Source organism: Portunus trituberculatus, chromosome 17 (genome assembly GCF_017591435.1).
Source record: "Portunus trituberculatus isolate SZX2019 chromosome 17, ASM1759143v1, whole genome shotgun sequence".
Classification (NCBI taxonomy): Eukaryota; Metazoa; Arthropoda; class Malacostraca; order Decapoda; family Portunidae; genus Portunus; species Portunus trituberculatus.
Window position 1 is genome coordinate 29,356,091 of NC_059271.1, and position 23,934 is coordinate 29,380,024.

Genomic DNA, 23,934 nt, shown 5'->3' on the forward strand with positions numbered 1-23,934 from the left:
ACGAGAGATTATCGCGGAGCACAACAGAAGCACAATAACACTCTTTCAAAACAGAACAAAGACCAAATCAGCTGAGTTCCCGCTATCCCAGACGCCTGCACCGCCTCACTGGCCGCAATCTGTTCACCTCGCGAGAAACACGATCCTCACTGCAAATTGATCCCGAGGGACTGCCTTTGGCGAGAGATGCAGCAGCATTACCTCCTCCTAGAGATACTGGCGCCTCCAGCTAGTCGATTACCCACATCAGACACAGGCGGGCAAATCACAAACGACGAGTGAAACACAATGTAGTCTTACGTGTTCTTTGGTGTTGAGGACCACGAGGAATGGGAAAACAGAACACCTTTGTCAATAATGCACACGGAATTGTGTGTGTGTGTGTGTGTGTGTGTGTGTGTGTGTGTGTGTGTGTGTGTGTGTGTGTGTGTGTGTGTGTGTGTGTGTGTGTGTGTGTGTGTGTGTGTGTGTGTGTGTGTGTGTGTGTGTGTGTGTTCTTCCAGTATCAGCACTGAGGCATATCTTGTACATTCATCCCTCATTACACACATGCAAACAATATTCGTATTTATCTTTCATAAAAGATCGGTGTTTTTATTTGTCTTTATTACAATCGTCATCTCAACTGTCATATTTTCGCATGCTGTCCTGCGAAATTTCTCCCAATCCCTTATTCACGACTAAGAAAGTGACAAAAACTAACTTAATTACTCCACTTAACCTGTCATCCAACTCTCTTTTTTGTGTTACACGGAATTATCTTCCACAAAAGACTTCATTGAAAGGACTTTTTCCCCTTTACTGTAGAATCACCGAGGAGAGTGTTACTATGTCGTTGCTAATATGTCGTAGCTTCATGTTTTTTTTTTTTTTCCTTTTTCTTTTCTATTTCAATATAATTCGCCTACAGTTTTATAGAGAACGCACAAACAAATGACAGCATGGACAATAGCATCTTATTTTCCCTCGCCACAGATGAACTAAGGATTCAGAACGAGAGAAAAAAAAAAAACATCCATCTGGTTCTCCATAGACTTGTGCAATATTCTAGATCTTCAGTGCTCGATGGTCAAGAAATACCAGCTGGCCTCAGAGCACCGCGTCAACCACCTCCTTAAACTTCACTGATTTGTAAGAAATACGACAAAACTCAGCTATTCAGTGTCTGTGGAGACGGATTTCCATGCAGCAAAGATTCACCTGCCACATGCACTAGTCACCTAGAATACCATAGAAATCTGTGGAGCACGTCTAAAGTGCGTAAAAGAGTTAGAGGAACTACCAACAACAAAATTTCTCTCCCTCGCTTCATCACTCACTTCCCTTCACTTCTCCCTTCACTTCCTCCTTTCTTCCTTTCGTCCACGTCCTCACATTCTTTCTATTCTCTAACCCCCATCCTCCTTTTCACTCCTTCCTTCGTCCTCTACTCCATCCCACCCCTCCCCACCTCCCAACACTCCCACCCGACACCATTTCATAACAGATTCCCGCGAAAACACATCAGTTCCGGCCACATTCACGGGGGACACAGAGAAGGGAAGGAGGGAGAGAGGGAAGGGAGAGGGAGGAGAGAGGAAGGAGACAGAAAAATAGTTGAGGCAGGAAGAGAGGGGAAGGGATGGACATGTCGTGGAAAGGAAAGGAAAGGAAAGGAAAAGGGTAGAAGGAAGGCGAGAGGATAGAGAACAAAAACAAGGAGACGAACAACAACAAATAATAACAAGAAGAGAAAGAAGAGAGGAAGATGAAAGAGGTGACACCATGTAGATAGTGAGAAAAGGAGGAGGGAGGAGGAGGAGGAGGAGGAGGAGGAGAGAGAGGAGAGAGAGAGAGAGAGAGAGAGAGAGAGAGAGAGAGAGAGAGAGAGAGAGAGAGAGAGAGAGAGAGAGAGAGAGAGAGAGAGTGGTGGTGGTGGTGGTGGTGGTGGTGGTGGTGGTGGTGGTGGTGGTGGAAGGACCAGAACAGCTGATAAATTGTCTCTCAACCAATATTTCCAATGAAAGGATTAATCACTCCCTTCACCGACACTAGGATGGCTTGGAAAACAGAATATAAAGCCACCTACACTGCCCCCAACACACACACACACACACACACACACACACACACACACACACACACACACACACACACACACACAAAGAGCTGACACAGCAGATCTTCCAGTAACAAGTGGAAATAAGATTTTTGTAAAGCCAATATAGTATTATTTCTCTGTTGTCCCCTCTCTCTCTCTCTCTCTCTCTCTCTCTCTCTCTCTCTCTCTCTCTCTCTCATGGTAACAGGAAAGCGAAAAATAAAAACCTGCTTTGGAAAATTTCGAGGACGTCACGTGTGGGAGACGACAGGGATGAAACACAAGAGAAGAGGAGGAAATTGAGAAACCAAGCAAGAAGAGAAAACTAAAAAAGGAAAAAGGAAAAAACATATATATATAGATAACACTTTTTCCCTTCCTACATAACTTTTTGTATTTTTTTCTAGGAAGGGTACAAGTTAAGTGGAGCTTTTTCTTACACTTCTTTTGCCCCTAGCCAGTCTCATGGACATGTGAGATAGTGACAAAGAAAAGAAGATTGGCGATATTAATTGTAAGAGATATATCGATAATAATAACAACAGCACCGGTAGCAACAACAACATATGAAAGGAGAAAAAGTAAAAATGAGAGGAGGAGGAGGAGGAGGAGGAGGAGGAGGAGGAGGAGGAGGAGGAAGAAGAAGAAGAAGAAGAAGAAGAAGAAGAAGAAGAAGAAGAAGAAGAAGAAGAAGAAGAAGAAGAAGAAGAAGAAGAAGAAGAAGAAGAAGAAGAAGAAGAAGAAGAAGAAGAAGAAGAAGAAGAAGAACAAGAACAACAGAAGAAGAAGAAGAAGAAGAAGAAGAAGAAGAAGAAGAAGGAGGAGGAGGAGGAGGAGGAGGAGGAGGAGGAGGAGGAGGAGGAGGAGGAGGAGGAGGAGGAGGAGAAGCCTGCGGTAGTAGCTCCATTACCCCGTCAAGCGGCCACTGGGGGTTGAGGGAGCACCAAGCATTCTTCTCTCATTACCGCTTTCATTCCTGTATTACCGAAGGCCGCGTGTGAGAGTTACTGGTCGTACGGAGGGTGGGGGGGGGGAATTCGAAGGGAAGGATCAAGCCTGGTCTTCTTTTCTTACTTTCCCAGGTTTGTTTTTCTCCTTAGCACTGCCTCGCTTCGCATCTTGTCAAAAGGTTCCACGAAATTTTTGCCCTTATATCTATTTTCTTTTTCTTGAGCCTCAAGTCCAATGAATGGCAAGTAGAATGTTAAAGGAAAGGTTTTAGTGTGTTCATATTTTCATTCTCCGGTGTTCTGATCCGCGTCGTCTTTGTTTCTCTTTTTTGCTTCTTTCCTCGTATATTATTTTGTTTATTTTCTTTTAGCGTCAAGAACAGATACCAAACACACGTAACCTGCAGTAAATGAAGCCTTTCAGTGAGAAGGGAATGATGCTAAAGTATTATGCGTTCAATTTGTATAACATCACGTCGTTCAACACACGGCCGTCTTCCTGTCCTGCACGATGCGCCACACTCTTCACCTTGACTGTTCCTGCGTGTCTTTGCATTTTTCTCCCACATTGACAATTCTTCTCGGAGCTCTGCCCTTTATGTCCTGAGGAAGTTTGCCGGCAGTGGACCGGGAAAACCTGCCTTGCAAGTATAAAGCAAGACTCGTTTCAGCCATTTGCAAGGAAGAGGTCCCAAAGTTATGCCACTGAATCAACAACGAAGTAAAAAAGCAAACAATATACAAGTTCCCAACCCGAGGAACGGCCGCTGCTGAGTACCGAGCTGAGGGATACACTGAGCTGCATCATATTTCACCACCTGCATTACCTACCAGGGGAATACCACCAGGTGAATAGGAAGCCAATACATCAGATCAGCGAACGAACTTCAAAATTGCCGCTATATTATGAAAACCGTGACAATATTCATTTCATTAGGTTTCGTGTACACTGCAGAAAAGGACACCAATGTTTGAGTAATCTGTCAGAGTCTGATTAATTTGGTTCGTCATTAGACATCGCCGATTGACATAATAAAACAAAGGACGCACAGTATAATTGACAGCAACACGATCACATGTAGCAGCGCCACAGGACACGCACCGCACTCTCACTCCCGCACTTCATCAGCATTTCTAAATCAGTCAGACACACTTCATTTTCACTACCATTACCATCGCCATCAGCGTCTAGCAGGTGCTCATAGAGTTTTTACTGCTGTTATAGTTTTGTTACTACTGGTGTTGGTTGTGTCGCTGTTCACACGGTAACCAGTGACTGAACAACTGCGCCGCAACAACGAGGTCATATGAGAGAGAGAGAGAGAGAGAGAGAGAGAGAGAGAGAGAGAGAGAGAGAGAGAGAGAGAGAGAGAGAGAGAGAGAGAGAGAGAGAGAGACTGTGTGTGTGTGTGTGTGTGTGTGTGTGTGTGTGTGTGTGTGTGTGTGTGTGTGTGTGTGTGTGTGTGTGTGTGTGTGTGTGTGTGTGTGTGTGTGTGTGTGTGTGTGTGTGTGTGTGTGTGTGTGTGTGTGTGTGTGTGTGTGTGTGTGTGTGTTTTCCACCAAGAAACTACCAAGAGCAAGGAACAGGAACGAACATGCCACAAGCTGAACACAACACGGCCCTCCGCCTCAGGAACAACAATTGCATCAATCCTCTAACTTTTTCTTTGCGTCGTGCCGCGTCCTTACCTCGCTACAATTTCAAATACAATATTGCGTTTATGGCCAAAAGAGTGTTGCAATTCCCTCAAATTAAGCTGCATGTACCTGTTTCTTTCTCATCGCTCATTTGAGGTATTACATAATTGCCGCACCTCCTGGCCTTGTGATGAGACCGTGCCTACTTGCCCACCACTCTTGCAGCGGCGCCATGACGTTGAAAGTATGCTAAATTCCATAAAGAACAAACTGAAGCCATCTTTTATTTCTTCTAAGCAAAGCAGCCTCCAATGTAACTGAATATATTGTTTTATTAAGTAAACTGATATCCTTTCTGAAAACTACATATCGATTTAATATTTCAAGTAAACAATTAACTCACAAAAATTTGCATCTACGAGGAATTCGCTGGACGACCAAGTTAACATTAATCTGAGGCTTCACACAGAGGAGATTAACTTATTTTATAACTCATTTATAAATGAGGAAAGGAAAATCTTACCCAAAAAACTATCTTTTCACCTCTATTCGACACAACTTTCCAGACAACTTTCCCTTCTCCGAATGCCACTAACTATCCTTCTTTCCTTAATTTCTACAGAAAATATCATATACTCTTATGAAGCAGTTTCCATTACTTGAATGTTTTGCATTTCCTCCATCTTTTTTCTATACGGGGAACTGATCTGTGGTCGTATTGATTACGGCTCACACATATGAGGAGATTCAATTCCTACTTAAGAATAGTGAAATCAAAAGCTTTTCGTCTCATTAACACTCTTTTCTTTAACTGATCACCAACATTCTCTCACTCTGGCAGTCTTGCATCTCTTGTTAGCTTTTATCTTTATATCCATGGTTACTGCTCTCCTGAACTAGCTACGGTAACTGCAACCCTCCTTCCCTCCAGCGGCCTCCCTGCACGAGGCATTTTACTCGCTCTCAACCTTACTCGACCAGCCTCGCTAATGGAAGAGTTTACCAGAATCTTCACTTTTTCATTCCTTTCACTGTAAACTGGAATTCTGTCTATTTCTGTTTTCTCCTTCTAAAGACTGGAACTTTTTAAAGAGAAGTATCGAGACACCAACTAAATTAAACTCGCCTAAGTATTACACGAGTAAATTCTTTAACTAATAACCTTTCTGTCCGGTTATGACTTTTCTTTCCACAGAATCGACAAAACATTATATGTATGTTATCAAATATCACAAAATCCACCAAATAATCCCTGAAGATAAGTCATCACAAAGTCCCAGGAATTAACACATTGCTGACAACCATCACCCTGAGCAAAGCCAAGTGTTGTTCACCGTCGCATGTAAGGCGAACAAATACTCGTAGTTAGAGATGAATCATGGGAAAGCAAGCACGAGGCAATTTCCGCGACGTGGCCTCCTATTCCTCCCTTCAGCTGAGGAGCGCCAAAGGAGACACAAAGGAGGAAACACAGCGAACCCAATTCTCAAGTGACGTCTGGAAGGGACGCGCCGCACTGTTGACCTTGGCGACGCTCCAAAGGTATACCCGAGGAGACGAAGACGGCGACCCTGAGGAGGCTGGCGCGCGGGAGGCAAGCAATGGTACGACACTGTCAACACCAACACAGCCTTTCAGCAATCAAGCAGCAGCCGAAATCCCTGTGCGTCACTACGGCGTGTATGTGTAAAGGCTCCACTCAGCCCGGCATACATCGTGAACGTTTAAATTTGTTGTTTTGAAGGCTGAGTACATGTATTATTACTATTGTACAGTGCCCGTTACACAGAGGCGGTCACCGAGTGCTATTTAGAGTGAGGCTCAGCAAAATACACAAAAAAACACAATAATTAATGGCATTCATGGAACGTATTTATACAACCATATCACACGGTATGAATTCATCCTGTATAGTAGAGCACTCGTTCCACAGAATCATTATTTATGAGGGCAAAAAACAACGTTAATTTCCGAAGCTGTTGAGGCATACAGCATTTCTCAGTTAATATTTATTAATCATTGCTTCGTTGTTTTCTCTCTCTCTCTCTCTCTCTCTCTCTCTCTCTCTCTCTCTCTCTCTCTCTCTCTCTCTCTCTCTCTCTGTGTGTGTGTGTGTGTGTGTGTGTGTGTGTGTGTGTGTGTGTGTTTTAACAATGTTCATTCCCTGAGTAACTTATTGCAGGCAGGCAGGCAGGCAGGCAGGCAGGCAGGCGCGCGCGCCACACACTATATATATATATATATATATATATATATATATATATATATATATATATATATATATATATATATATATATATATATATATATATATATATATATATAACATAGAAACAGAGAGGTATGCAGTAAGACAGAGGGATGAATGCATTAGGAATACCCATTGGGGAGGAAATTAAATCAGTGTGTTAAGTGAAAACGTTAATATTCTAGTGAGACTTGCTTGCTGCCTTTATTAACCACAACCACCACCACCACATTCTCCTCCTCCTCATCATCATCTTCCTCCTCTTCCTCCTCCCCTTCTTCCTCTTCCTCTTCGCCCTCCTCTGCTTTTCTATAGGTAAAGATACGTAATTTCATCCTTTCTTTTAATGGCTCTTAACAGCCTCCCTCTTTCACATCAGACAATATTATCACTTTATTTTTAATGAAAAGAAACAAAATACATAAACGAAAGAAAGAAAAATAATACTGGGTAAGCATTTCATATTTCATTTCAGTCACTTCTTTTCCTCAATGTTTTAGACCTTCGGGATTTTTTTTTCTTTTTGTCATGCCACTCATATCTTAGCAAAAAGATTCACTCATCCTTCTGCAAATAAATCTTGATTCAGGAAACTTTCTTTTCCTTATATCTTTTACGGAGTTGTGAGAACTATGTACGTGAGAACTATGTACGTAAGTGTTCAATCTCATCCAACTCTCCAGTAAGCGAGTCCTTCCTTCTCGCTGCCTCATCCTCGCTCCGTCACTGCATCCCTTCATCACTTCATCTCGTGTGCGATGTTGCTATCGCCATGACAGCGTCCCGGCACACCTGAAACCACGGTCTTTTCCCATCCCTTCCCAGCGACCCAATTTACACTACTTGTTGCAGATCCTCGTGTTGTCTTACAGACAGTTTCCAGTGCAGAACTGAGTTCATTAACATTATGTTATGTAATCCCTTAGCTTCTCAAAATGAGGAGACTTGTAAATTATGTTATAATACATCTTAACTTTATGAAACTTAAATCACTTCCTAGATTATTGAAATGATAGATTTTTGGGGCGAATGTTGAATACAGACTAATGTTGAGTGATTTCTTAACACTATTATTCATTCATCTTATCAAAAAGAAAACCGTCTCACAAACCATTTCACACCTCACAATACTACTATAATCCAGTTTATACTTCAATAGTGAATTCATGATGCTAGCTATTTTACTAATACCATTCCAGGATCCTTCAAGTAGGAGTATTTTTACAAGCTAATTCATAATATATTTCAACTATGACAACCATGTTCAAAGAATTTCAAGTTCTGATTTTCGAGGCAAAGCTGAGGCTAAGAAAAAGTGCATAGCCACCCAATGAACAAATTAAGAGCTTATTACACACACGAAGACACCCTAAAAATTTCAGTTATTTTCATAATCTTACCTAGTGCCACAGTACAAACACCTGAGAATTCCTAACTACCCACAACAGTCTTGCAGCTTTACGCAGAGGCCAACCGACAATCCAATCTCTGTTCCGCGAGTCAAGTCCTGCAATTTAAAAAGAGATAGAGAGGCAGTGGGTTTCAGAATAATAAAAATCATAAGAAAAAAAAAAAACATCCTACCCTCTCGCCCCACAAAGTCTATTTCCATCACGTTTTGTCGGAGGCACTTTTCCCTGGAGGAGTCACATCTATCCCACCTTCACATTAACGCGGTGCTCCGGTGGGGCTGCGCACCACCTTTCCGTTCGACTATCTTTTTAGAATCAATAAGCGACACTTTACATCAATTTCTTTATGTATCCATCATTGTTAAGTCCCACATCTGTAATTTTAGTTGGAAATGTGGCATGATGTGCAGCTTTAAGAAATTGCAGAACTTCAGTAAGTTATGTAATGTTACATAATTCATTAATTTTCATTCACGCAAAACAAAAATAATTTTCTTTTCCATTTAATTCAATTTGGTATCGCTGTCATACAAACTGCTAAGAAATGGATGATGTCAATACAGGCAAGAGCTTTACAGTATATAGGTGGACATCCATCACAATTAATTATCTGACTTTTTATTAAGACGCTTCTCGGATTTTTGGTCATACAGCTCTGTTGAGTCATCACCTCATCAGTGGAATATCTAAGGACTCGACTACTGGAATACGAGCACCACCTGAATGAACATAACACTGTTGGGCGATGGACAACAATGTTTACTCACCATCCTGTTACTGTCTTAATTAGCAGTCCACCTTCAAGATCCCTCACTTGCTTGGTCAATACACTAAAAGGTACGTGATGCATTCTGAGGATACACACACCCTAAATACTTCGTATGCCTCATATCTTGCTTGATCACAAAGGCCTCTATGTTATTACCTCATGACATTTTTCTTACAAGTCCGTAAAAAAATGGAATCTAAAAATACACCTTTTTGTTTCCCCTTACTCGACAAATCATTTCCTTTTTGTCACCACATCATATTTAAGAAGAATTACTTACAAGTATCAATAAATTAATAAAGAAACTACCAGTTAAGAAAAATATAAGAGCTTGTGTTTCTCGCCAATGTAAGGGGAAAAGTAATTGTTGGACTGATCGATGAAAACACCACAAAGGTAAATTCTCGCACTTCTATATTGTTTCCTGCACCATTCCCCGTTTCGTTCCTTTTAAAGTAATTAGTAATCATGAGTATTCCAGTTTATCGATCAAGTTTTTTTTATCTATTTATTTACTTCTTGTTGTGTATTTGTAAGATTTAAATGACATTTTTCAATACTGTTCACATACTCCCTTCCCGTCAGAGCCACCACACCCGCCAGCCGCACAGCCACATATGCAACAACACTGAAGCAAAGGCTAGTCCAGTGAATGGTGAGTTTGCTCTCCCTACTGAATAAAAATCCATCAGGAGCCTTCCCGCTCTGCCTGTTGTCACTGGGCCGTGGATGGACGTCTTTAAGGCGCCATCTACAGCCACCTGACGGCCGCGCCTCAAGGCCAGCTAGGGAATTCGAGACAGATAAGGGACAAAGAGCTCATTAAAGGGAGCCGTCAGTGTTAGAGGAAAAAAGTTTGACAGAGAAATACAACCGCGGCGGTGCTTCAAGTCCAAGGCCCCGCAGGATAGACATTAGATACGAGATAAAAATTGAAGGAAAGAATACAGTGCCTGGCGTTGGGTAGCACTATGAATAGTAAATAGTTGTGTGAGATTTACCATCTCATTACATACCATAGATCACGACTTCCGCTGCTTCTTCTTGCTCAAAGTGTGTTTGTGTTTGTATCTGTACTTCGTTCGTAGCTTTTTGACACACTCATGGCGATCATTACTTTCACCAAGAACCATCTGAGATAGGCGAACTTTTTTATATATATAAAATTGGCCAAGGATAACGAAATAAATAAAGACCCACTTAGTTCCCAGCTCCCTTGCAGGTCTGAAAGAGTTAGCTGAAATGGAGGGATTAAATAATGTCTTGAAACCTCCCTCTTAAATGAAGGCAAGTCATAGGAAGTTGGAAATACAGACCGGCAAGGAGTTCCAAAATTTACCAAGAAAGGTATAAATGATAAAGAGTACTGGTTAACCCATGCATTAGAGAGTTGAACAGAATAGGGGTGAGAGGAAGAAGGAAGCCTTATGCATGAGGTCGGCAGGCATGCAGTTACCGAGATCAGAAGAGCAGTTAGCATGAAAATAGCGATAGAAGATAGTAAGAGATGCAACATTCTGGCGGTGAAAAAGAGGCTGAAGACAGTCAGTCAGAGGAGGGGAGATGATGAGGCGAAAAAGATCTTTACTTCACCCTATCTAATAAAACTGAGTGGAACCGCTCCATACATGCGAAGAGTATACTCTATACATGGGCGGATAAGGCCCTTGTACAGAGTTAGCAGTTGGAGGGGCGAGAAAAACTGGCGGAGACGCCTCAGAACGCTAACTTCATAGAAGCTGTTTTACCAAAAGATGAGATGTGAAGTTTTCATTTTAGATTATGAGAAAAGGACAGACCAAGGATATTCAGTGTAGAAGAGGGAGACAGTTGAGTGTCATTGAAGAAGAGGGAAGGTTGTGTTGAGTTGATAGATGGAGGAATTGAGTTTTTGAGGCATTGAACACTACTAAGTTTTCTCTGCCTCAATCCAAAATTTTAGAAAGATCATAAGTCAGGCGTTCTGAACAGTACCTACGGGAACTGTTAACTTCCTGAAGGGTTGGTCGTCTCTGAAAAGATGTGGAAAGGTGCATAGGGTGGTATAATCAGCGTAGGAGTGGATAGAGCAAGAAGTTTGTTCGACACTGATGAGCAAGGAATTGTCCCCATGAATAAAGACAAATATCTATTGATGAAAACATAGGATGATATCCATTTATAGATAACAAGGGCAACAACTGTGTGACGTCCGTTCTTGAACAGAGAACAAACTATAGGCATTCTGTCATCGTTTCGCATGGAGCAGCCGCCAGCACGAGGCCTGAGGGAGATACAGGTGCGGTTCCCTATACCAGCAGACTACGTGTGTAGCTATCTCTTGTTTCCGGGAAAGCGAGCCTTGTCTGAACACCTGTCCCCTTGTTTACCCACTACAGTCCTGCCGGTGTAGCGTGAACCCTCGCGGTACACAACCAATCTCCCAATTAACCACCTCCCCTTCCTGGCCGCCGTGTAGCTGCTCGTCGCCACGGGTCACTGCAGCTTTTGTCCACAGTGCCGCGACACCAGCAGCCAACCACCGGGCAGGAGAACCGCTTCGTTAGCCTCCGAAGGAGCTTTGTTTACCACCGCGCCTGTAACACAACTTGCAATCAGGAGCGAGGTGTCACATATGGCGATGGAATACTGATGGGACGTGGGGTGAACAAGTACACAAGTCCTCTTCACTGCCGCCGTGTTCCTGGTTCGCCCCTCTGACTCTTTCTCCACACGCTTCTCGGTCACGTCACTCACTCGGTGGGGGAGGCAGCACTTTCTTGTAACCAGCGTCGACATCTCGTTGTTAAGCCACAATAGTCTAGTTTCTCTCTCACTTTCTTTGACATCTCAATATTACGTTCTACACTCACTCCCCTTAACTTAATCGTCCAAACCACTCCCCTGTCCACCCTGGCCCTTCCTATCCACCTACAGTACTACTCCACCTTATACTCTATCTCTTACCCTTTCCATGATGTTGTTGCGCCTTCCACGCCACATTTTTTCTCGACAAAGTAGCGCGTGAAGTTTAGTGGGAAAAACTTTACAAATTAAAAGTTGGTGAATTTAAAAAACGGAGACTGAAAAGCAAGTAATTAGGCAAGTGATTAATAGTAAGAAGAGTGGCCCCAAGTTCTGAGATGCGGACACTTTAAAGTTTCCAGATAATAAATCAGTGAGTGGCGGCGTTCAAAAACAGGTTTACTCGTCATTAAATGTGAGTAGCTGTGTCGTGCTGTGGTAGTTAGTGTCATATTCTTAAACCCCTTAAGTACTGGGACACATTTTTACCATGAGGTTTTATTGACATTAGGAAGGGTCTATGGAGGTCAGAAATTTAATGACCACAATCTTCATTATTTTAATCCCCCATATAAGTTTCCGAAGCTTTATAAAATCACCAAATAGTAACTAGAATGAATATGAAAACGCGTCATCGTACTGATGGAGTTGAACAATTATATATTCTAGTTATGAAAAGAGTCACAGTTATAATGATTCCAAATAATGAAATCTTAATCTTGGAAACAATTCTAGTTACTTTTATGATATCAATTGCTAGAAACTAATGAAACAAAAATATGACAAGTAATAGGCTGCAAAATTCCTCAGCGTTTAATTATGTCTTTTATTTAGTGTTCAAGATAGATAGGAGTCCCTCGGAGCATAAAGCAGAATTTGATACATATATTACCATAGTTTGTTGTCTCCAGGTTTGTAGTCTCACTCAAGCGCTCGTCACTGGAAGGCAACATTAGGCAGAATGAACCTTTGCATGGGCTGCGTGCTGACTGGCCACTCTCCGTACTTGAATAGAGATCCACGGGGTCTTCATAAGTTTATTTAATAGCACTAGAGGGTGTCTATGGCTCACTAACACTCATATATATATATATATATATATATATATATATATATATATATATATATATATATATATATATATATATATATATATATATATATATATATATCAGGGATACTGGCCAAGAACAAATAATAATATAAGTTAGTAATGCCGTCCGATGAATCAACCAATCGGTCACCAAAATCAAGGAGGCAATGAACCCCATCTACAACCGTACCAAAGGTTCATGATATGAATATTCTCGAGAGGAAACGTGAGCAAAGTATTTTTAATCAAGAGTCTAATTCCATGGGCAGAAATAACATTTGTTAAAAATATCTGACAAACCACGGTTTTCCTGAAAAAGATATAGACTCTTCTAGCTGGGCTAATTAATAAACGAGAACAAGAAGGTAATAACTAAAGCAGCGCTGAGCCAAATATATGGGACGATACAACCGCACCAGATTAGGCCGCTATGTTGGCTTTCCCTCGCTGCCCACCGCCTCCCTTCACTCGCCCCACTGCAACGGGATGATGCTAATTGATTCGTACACTGAAAATAAGTCTCCTCTTGTGATAGAATTAATTTAGGGATTCGCAGGAAATGCTGAACACCACACCACTTCGTATTCTCTTGTCTGATTAAAACTATACAAGGAATACAGAATAAATACATGTGTGTGTTGGAGGCAGAAGGGAGAGTCAGATTCCCTTAACATGGAAAGAAGATATCGATACTACTACTACTACTACTAATACTACTACAACTAATAATAATAATAATAATAATAATAATAATAATAATAATAATAATAATAATAATAATAATAATAATAATAATAATAATGATAATGATAATAATAATAATAACAATAATAATAATAATAATAATAATAATAATGATAATAATGATACTAATAATATCATACGTACTACCAATCCGCAACATACACCAGCGCACACACAAGCACACATGACCCCTTCACAAAATAAATACACACACACACACACACACACACACACACACACACACACACACACACACACACACACACACACACACAATCTTCATTATTACACCGCGTAGTGTAGTGGTTAGCACGCTCGACTCACAATCGAGAGGGCCGGGTCCGAGTCCCGGTAAGCGGCGAGGCAAATGGGCAAGCTTCTTAATGTGCGGCCCCTGTTCACCTAGCAGTAAATAGGTACGGGATATAACTCGAGGGGTTGTGGCCTCGCTTTCCAGGTGTGTGTTGTGTGTTGATGTGGTCTCAGTCCTACCCGAAGATCGGTCTATGAGCTCTGAGCTTGCTCCGTAATGGGGAAGACTGGCTGGGTGACCAGCAGGCGACCGAGAAAATGAATTACACACACACACACACACACACACACACACACACACACACACACACACACACACACACACACACACAGCCCCCACCCACTAGTCCAGACCAGCAAACACACAAAGGAAAACAGGATTGCCGGCCCTCCGCTACTGTCAGACAGCGGGGTCACAATTTCTAGACTTACGTCCGTACCTATTCTTATCTAGGTGGACTGGAGCTGCAGCGTGAAAGGAAACCCTCGCAAACTGTCCCCATGTGGTCGTGGATTCCAACCCTGAAACTACTGGATGTAAGTCAGCGTAGTACGTTAGCGACGCATTACTCTTCCCTAACTTTCGTATCTGGAGACATAATTATGGTGGAAAACCAACTGTGCAGCCTTTCATGGACATTCAAAAATTCCTCTGCCTGGTTCTACGCCAAGTCTTTCGCTCCGTCCCGCAGCCCGCGCCTCTCTCACGCCCCGCGTCTGACCGTGACAGACGACCCGCGACCCACGCCATACGTCACACTCGAGGAATAGCTTTTAAAGTTTCATAGCGAGACCCACGGATTCCCCTCGTGGCTGCTGGCCCAGTGGTGATATTGTCCCCTTCCCTTCCTCTCCCCACCCCATCCCTTGCCTTCCCATTCTATCCCTTCCCGGCGTCGCAATCATTCTCTCTCCTCACATCCTTTTCCCCTCACGTACCCAACTCCCGCCGCCTTCGTTTCCCAGGCTTCTCCCTCCCACTGCTGCTGCTTTATTGTTTATCGGTGACTTGACTTCATTATGGTTTTTTTTTTCTTACTCAGAACAATGCCGCTTCTCAACATCCTTCAGCTGGAATATCTCTCTCTCTCTCTCTCTCTCTCTCTCTCTCTCTCTCTCTCTCTCTCTCTCTCTCTCTGTGTCTGTGTGTGTGTGTGTGTGTGTGTGTGTGTGTGTGTGTGTGTGTGTGTGTGTGTGTGTGTGTGTGTGTGTGCTATAAATAGCCCACTCAGCGTTCCCACCATTTCTACGCTCACCACCACGAACTTTCTTCTCTTCCTGAATCGCCCCAGCAAAACCTTCAACCGAAACCCACCTACTCACCACTACACCATCACACCACCACCACCACCACAAAGAACACCATGTAAACATCACCACCATGAACCAATCACCTCACCACCATCATCACCACCACCACCACCACTACCAACAGAAACACCTCCAAACACCACCACCACTACCATTGCATCTTATTCCTCCATCACCACAACCACCACCACCATATGTAGAAATACCACATTCATACTGGAACATAAACCTCACCACCACAACTATCACCACCACCACCACCACTGCTAGAAAGCCACACAAGGGCCGTTAATGTAAGGTTTCCGCAGAATGGCTGTCATATTCCCTATGAACGGTAAATTCCAAATTACATTTTTATTCAAAGCAGTTTTCCATCCTCCGCCACCTAGGAGATATATGAGGGTGAAAATATTGCCATCGCATTGGGACAGGGGCGGAGGGAGGACGGACGGAGGCAGTGGAGGGAGGAAGGGAGGAAAGGAAAGAGGAAGAGAGGGAGAGAGCGAGAGGAAAGGGAGGGATGGAAAGTTGGAGGAAGGGCAGCAAACTCTTCTTCCCCACATTCACAGATTTTTTTTTTCTATTTATTTTTAGTTTTGTTGTGTGCTGTGTTCGGTTGGGGTTGTCTGTGTGTGTGTGTGTGTGTGTGTGTGTGTGTGTGTGTGTGTGTGTGTGTGTGTGTGTGTTTGACTCTGCTACAGCTATCGACATTACTTTGTTATCATTGTTACTATTTCACCTACTATTGGTACTAGCCATCAACCATCCGTGACACACACACACACACACACACACACACACACACACACACACACACACACACACACACACACACACAAACAAACAAACAAACAAACAAACAAACAAACAAACAAACAAACTCTCTCTCTCTCTCTCTCTCTCTCTCTCTCTCTCTCTCGGCACAGACAAAGGGCTTGCCGATCCCCCCATACACACGGACGAAACGAATCCATGTACTGAGTCACCCGCTTACTCTTCGAGCGCGCGCGCGCGCACACACACACACACACACACACACACACACACACACACACACACACACACACACACACACGGACATGACGTCACCGCAGCACATACAGATTTAACGATTGATGGCGCGTCTCCCACCCAGCGGTAACATATTTTGGTGAGAGCGTTTGGCGGCGGCCGTGTATATACAGCGCTTTAGGAACGATAAAGGGGGTATTAATCTATTAATCACCCCGGATCACCGTGTAACACCGTGCTCCAATACGGCTTTGATGGAACATTGCACTCTTTGCGTTAATCATGACCGAATATTTTATCTCGTCTGTCAGGCCTGTCATTTTTTTTTCTAGTCCCTGCGGTTCATGGTCACAATACATAAGATTACATCAAAATGCATCACTTCAATACCAATATATCGCTCGGATTTAGCAGGAAAGATGAGTTATTATATATCTGCAGGGTAGCGGAGCATGAACGCGTGAGGGAATGAATTTTATTTACGTACAAACTCTGACATCGAAGTGGAAAGAGTGGTGTCAGAATCAGGTGAAGAGGAGGGGTACGAGGAGGGGAGTTGGAGCAGCGCAGCGGGCGGCTCATTGGAGTCGGCGGGGATGCTGAGGCAAGACGGAGCTCATAACTTGATAATTTCTGTTACATTAATATTTGGAGTACCGATTTACCACTCTACGAAAGTTCGAACCTCAGCGGGAGTATTAAGCTGAAGGAGTAAAGACGTTAGTGTGGTCCTGCCGCCCGTGATGGAAACACTGCTGCCACTGCAATGCTACTCCACCACCGCCACTCCCCACCATCTCCACGGCGGCAGGTTCGCCGGGTGCAAAAGTATTAACCACTCCACTCGACCAAGAGCAAGACTACCGAGAAAGTCTATCGAAAAGTACAAAACACTTTTCCCAAACTTCATGATGAAAGGGAAAAAAAAAACACTAGTCTAGTTTGAAATAAAAAAAATATGTAAAATTACTGAGAATTCCAATTTAAATTACAAACGACTACACTTTTCTTCACCAGTGAGGGCTTCCCAGAGACACAAAAAAATATGGAAAAGAAAAAATAAAGGAAAGAAAATAGATCCCAGTAAGAGACAACAACAATTCACAAGAACCGCCTCCGTGACACACTTCTGACGCGCGTGCAATAAGCGAGTCACACCGTTATTTGAGTCACGATTCAAGCACGCACGATTTGCACTCGCACCACCTCCAATACGAAAGTCCCGCTTCGGCTGACACTTCGACATTGTAAACGTACCCGAGTCAAAATCACCCCAGCAGCAAAATAAATGTAATATCAGAGTGACGACTTATTATATTCTTATTCTGAGCTCAAACACAAATCACATGAACAGAAGCACACAATCTCCTTCACTAATGAGAGAGAGAGAGAGAGAGAGAGAGAGAGAGAGAGAGAGAGAGAGAGAGAGAGAGAGAGAGAGAGAGAGAGAGAGAGAGAGAGAGAGAGAATCAAAACTATCTAAATTCTAAAATCACTAACCCTTAACCTTATCTCCTTACCAGTCCTTTCCCATTCACTTGCCTCACACACACAACCTCTTCCTTCCCATTAACCCCTTCAGTACCATGACGCGTTTCCATATTCATTTTGGTGACTATTTGGTGATTTCCTGCAGCATCAAAAACAAATGCGGGAGATTAAAATAGTTAAGACTGTGGCCATTAAATTTCTGACCTCCATAGATCCTTCCTAATGTCAATACAATGGTCTAATCGTATACAAATGTGAAGGTAAAAATATGTCCCAGTATTGAAGGGGTTAAGCTTTCCCCCTCACCCTTACCTCCTTAGCCACACTTGCATGCCCACACGAACGACAAAAAACCTCAGTGAAGTAACGATAAGCGAATACAGTCCAAAGTTAAAACAATAAACTAGAAAAATAATAAATAACGGACGATACCACCATCAACACACACACACACACACACACACACACACACACACACACACACACACACACACACACAGTAACCTCCCTATAAATTGCACATCACCACCCTAATACAACAACAATATATGGGTTAATTAAAATCCAACTGCAGGGGCCTATAAACAACACAGGGAATAATATATGAAACTACTATACACATTCACCACACAACAATAATAACAATGGTAGGGAAAAGAAAAAAACACATTAAAAGTATACCACGGCAAATCAACTGTATTCCCCGAACTTCAAGCATTTAGTTAAAACTGCAAACACTTTCAGAATACACACCTTGAGAGTTGTCCCTCGCCGTCTCCATTCAATATTCTCCTCACTATCAAGGAAGAGACCGATAGGTAATGTTGATTGAGGAGTTTGCTGTAAGGAAGAAAAAATATATCAACAATTTACAGCATTTAAAGCATTATAAGCATCTACAAGAAAGAAAATCATAAAAAGAATAGATTTTGCAATTTCTAGCCAGTACAATGTTCGGGCGTGGTTGTAGAAAAGGAAAAGAAGTCTCAGAATACAGTTAGTGATTAATGAAAGTCGCGCCAATTGGCAGATCAACGGCCTGCTATAGAAGAGAACTGCGTGTGTGAGACTGAGGAATACATGTAAACTGATACTAAAACTTAATTTACTTTGTGTACGTTTGGGAAATGTGTATCTTTGTGTATATGTACCTACGTCAGTCAGTCTCTCTCTCTCTCTCTCTCTCTCTCTCTCTCTCTCTCTCTCTCTCTCTCTCTCTCTCTCTCTCTCACATGCCCTGGAGCAAACACGTGCCTCTTTATACGAATCAATTATTAGTCTTTTTGTGTTACTCCCTCGCGGCTCACCAACTTTTCGTGGGAGTCGGAGTCAACATCCTCGCCCGGCCATCACACTCGCTCTGCTGCTAATAATACCAGTCCTTTTTCCGGGTAATTGCGTTGAATATTATAATCGAAAGCGTAAAAGCGTGGCGAAGAGCACGGCTTGATTGGCCTCCATATAATATGCAAAGTAGAGTTCTATTTGGTCTTCTTTTTTTAAACTTTTTTGTGCCACTCAATAAAATAAATTAATGACAAGTTATTGAGGCGCACTTCATCACGTGGCCGGTTATACCTGCTTGAAACAGCCCACCGCGATTGGCTTAATTACCCCAACACATATAATATTAAACTCCATATACTACATACAAAATTAGAGTCCCCCCCATCATTACAAATCCATTAAATGTTATTGGAAATCATAAAACTATCTTCTTTCAGGGAAATTAACTATTAATTAAAAGTCAACTGCATTAATTGAGCTTTTAACAATCCTCACACGTCCAACTCATGCTGTGTTCCCACCACCTGACTTTGCTTTGCCAGGTGAGCAAAAATTCGGAAAAAGAGAGATGCCACAGGAAGAGGAGGTGGAGATAATTATAGGAGTAGTAGTAATAATAATAATAATAATAATAATAATAATAATAATAATAATAATAATAATAATAATAATAATAATAATAATAATAATAATAATAATAATAATAATAATAACTGCCACAATTCTATCAAATTAACTAAACAGTCTAAAAGATGAACACATACAGAGAGACAGGAGGAGGCCAAACAGTTACCCAAGAGTTTATCAATAACTCTCCAACACTCCACATTTCTGTTGCAGCCTGTCTCCCCTCTACTGCCACCGCCACCACCACCGCCACCACCACAGCGCTTCTTCCTCCGCCTCCCGCTGCATCCACCTAGGAAAGCTATAATCATAAATCCCTCCTCCGTGTAGCGTGCGTAGGGTGGGAATGAATTTGATATTTCCTTCCCGAGTTCTATTCCGAAGTATATTTCCCTCAAACGCACGACACTCTGGGGTGCCATTGACCACTTCCTGCCTGAGGGGAGTGTGGCCCGTCGACGCGTCCTCTGTGAAAACGAGATTGGCCAGTGCAGGTGAGTTGGAACCAGCTTTCCTGGTAACCTGAGTGGCAGCTGAGTAACGACCTCACGACTCGTGCAAAGTTTTGGTTTAGGAGTCAGCGCCTCAGCCACTCGGTGACAGCAAGGGACGCGACCCGCAGTGGTGACAGCCAGGAGGGGACTTGCTGCCTGGCTGAGGCGTACTGCATGTTGCCTATGTCCTATTGCTGCTGCTGCCCAAGGTCGACAGAGAAGAAACTATCAATATATATTCTTATTTGTGTGCGTGTGCGTCTGTGCGTGTGCATGTGTGTGTGTGTGTGTGTGTGTGTGTGTGTGTGTGTGTGTGTGTGTGTGTGTGTGTGTGTGTGTGTGTGTGTGTGTGTGTGTGTGTGTGTGTGTGTGTGTGTGTGTGTGTGTGTGTGTGTCTTAAAATATACACGTGCTGGTCGCTATAGGTTGGGCTTCATTCCATCAATACTATTATCACCACGTTTGGTGGAGTTTCAGCCTTTCAGCGAGAGTGGCTTCCGAATCCTCTCCAACGGGGTTGTTCCCACACACACATCCCGACTTCCTTCCTGCTGTGTGACATTCACAGCGGCCTGGAGCATTTATCTATCCGTCCAATCATCTACATTCTATCTATCTCGCTATATATATATATATATATATATATATATATATATATATATATATATATATATATGTGTGTGTGTGTGTGTGTGTGTGTGTGTGTGTGTGTGTGTGTGTGTGTGTGTGTGTGTGTGTGTGTGTGTGTGTGTGTGTGTGTGTGTATATATATATATATATATATATATATATATATATATATATATATATATATATATATATATATATATATATATATCTTCGCAGGTCAAAGAGGTGCCATCTTCTGTCCTAACATAGAGTGGAGCGGCCGCTGTCCTCACCTGATCCCTCCTGACGCAGTAAAAGCACACGTCACTGACAATTTCCAGCTAGTGTGAAAGCAGGTGTGAGGAGTTGATGGTGTCCCGCGGACCAACAAGGGAACACTGGACTGTCTAGGACGGCTTACATAATTACAATGTCAAACTATGTAATATGTGTGTATGTGTGTGTGTGTGTGTGTGTGTGTGTGTGTGTGTGTGTGTGTGTGTGTGTGTGTGTGTGTGTGTGTGTGTGTGTGTATATATATATATATATATATATATATATATATATATATATATATATATATATATATATATATATATATATATATATATATATAACCACATCATTAAGCAGGAAGTAATAAAAGATCAACAAAAAATTGAACAATATATCGAAACTGAAACAAAGACATTTCGCTGAAGTGTATGACTGATTCCCAACAGGAATGAGAGAGAAAAAGTGCAAGAAAGGCAACGGAGGAATCATGGAAGGAGACAACGGGGAAATAGGGAGGGAGGAAGAGCGGGAGTCAACGTCTCTCGTCAATTGCTACACGACGCGGTAATCAGCCTTGAACGTCGCGTGGGAGAAACGCCAATCAGGGCTTTCGTAGGGCTCAGTAATTAGTGCCTTGTTGCCTTCACTTAACACAGGGTCGTGTATTATCGAATTTCGGAAGCGAGGCGCTGCGACTGACGCCGGAACAAGGAGGCTCATCCCTACCTTGCGACCAGACCACCCAACCTGCAAATGCCCAACCTGATAATGCTACCAGCCGCGTTAATGCTAGCTCTCTTAATGCTCGACCTGCTAATGCCAACTCTGCTAATGGGCTGCTAAACTTGTCTTGCTCATAATCAACTTGCTAACATTCACTAATACCTTCTCTTAATATATATCTGCTTTGCAATATTCTAAGTTATTTCACACGCACACACCGTTATTTCCTCCCTGCAGTCACTTGGGACTCCTCACCTCTTGCCACGAGTCTGTTATGAATATTTGACTTTACAATACATGTCTTTCATCATTTTTCATGTTCTGCCTTCTTCCCTGAAATTGCGTTGCTTCTTCCTCTTTACGCCGCTTATGTGTATATTCTGTTTTTATCATTATCATCATATCATCATCATCATCATCATCATCATCATCATCATCATCTTTCCCTCTATTCAGCTCACCTTCTTTCAATAGTAACCTTGACGTCATCTTTTTCACATCTTTATTATCTTGACTATATTATTTTTGTCTTAATGCAGCTTTCTGATAACCTTATTAATAGCTTCAGTGAGTTTAATTTCATACCTAACTTGTTTGAGCAATATTTCGCTCTTCATTTACGCATGGTCATCCTTTCTCACAGTAATTGGAGTACTTATCAGACTGCAGTACTCACTGTTGGAGCTTGCATTCAAACCCTTTGCATACGGTCTCTATCTGCGCTGGAATCTGGTTCTCTGAAGTTATATACGTACACATATATATGTCTCTATTCTCTTCCTACAATTTGCTTCAATTCTGTCCTGTCATCATTAATTTTCTCTGCATGTTCTGCCACAGCGACATTCCTATTACTAACCATCCACTGAAATCCCTTTCATGACTGCGGGCCACTGCCTTGTCACATGCAAATCTAGCCACTGATCACTTATCTTCCTATTTTCATTCATTCGTCAGGGCATGAAAACCCATCCCCTTCAACCTGCGTCCGGCATATTAAGAAAAACTAGGATATTAAAGACAGGATTGCAATATTCTAATTAGTAACTGTACTTATTTACAATACAATTTGTGATAAAACTTGTTAAATGAAATATTAAAAAAAGAATCGCAGCATCTCAAAAACTCAATTCCAGTCATCGAATGGAAGCAAAACAACAACAAAGCAAATAAAGCAGAAAGAGATGCGGCATGCTGAGCTTACAAGTGCCCGAGGGAAAAAAGTGAAGATATTAATGAATCCTGCATTTAAAAAGATGAACGAAATGCGTATCAGGGTGAGTAAAACGCCTCTTCCTGAGGGATGGTTAACGGCTCGTAGTTACGGAAAACCCAAAAAAGAATAAGAATTAAAGCAAAGGTGTGACGGACTGCCAAATACGAAGAATGTAAAGTCATGGAACGAAATACAGTCTCTTCTTTATACAAGCTGTGTGTGAAAGAGTTCCTCAACGAATTATCATGTACGAGTATGAGTAGTCCATTTTGCAACTGTCACCATCTTGTACTGAGCTGATAGCGGAAGCAACGCAAAAACTGACGAAATTCCTTGTACTACTGACGTTGAATCACTAAGGGTGGAGATATACAGCCTTCAGTTATAATTCCCACTAGCTGGAAACGCAAGTCAAAGGTAACTCAGAGTGTGCTGTGGGTAACCTTTACTGTGAGGATGCCATCTTGTAATGACTTTGTTTAAATGTTTCTCACATCATCACGGCGAGAGTACGTGGAGCTTCCATAGCACTTCGTAATATCCAAGGAATAGCGTGTTCTTTAATTTTATCAGTTCTAATTTAACCCCTTCAATATTGGGACACATTTTTACCTTGAGATTTTTGTACGATTAGATCATTTTATTGATACTAGGAAGGGTCTATGAAGGTCAGAAGATACGTGGCCACAGTCTTCACTATTTTAACCCCCAACGTACATTTCTAAAGCTCAATAAAATCACCAAATAATAAGCAAAACGAATATGGAAACGCGCCATGGTCCAGGAGGAGTTAAGTCTGTTGCTAATTTCTCACAGTCCACCGCACGGCGCACTCAATCCTGTCGTCTTCTGGATCAGG

General features: G+C 42.2%; 1 long non-coding RNA gene across 1 annotated transcript in view; it reads right to left on the bottom strand.

The window, feature by feature from the left end:
- Positions 1 to 23,934, bottom strand: part of LOC123504985 — a 98,935-nt gene that overhangs the window by 60,302 nt on the left and 14,699 nt on the right. Inside the window, exon 2 of the long non-coding RNA XR_006675008.1 lies at positions 18,597 to 18,683. This is a non-coding gene — a long non-coding RNA (uncharacterized LOC123504985). The remainder of the gene's footprint in view (positions 1 to 18,596; positions 18,684 to 23,934) is intronic.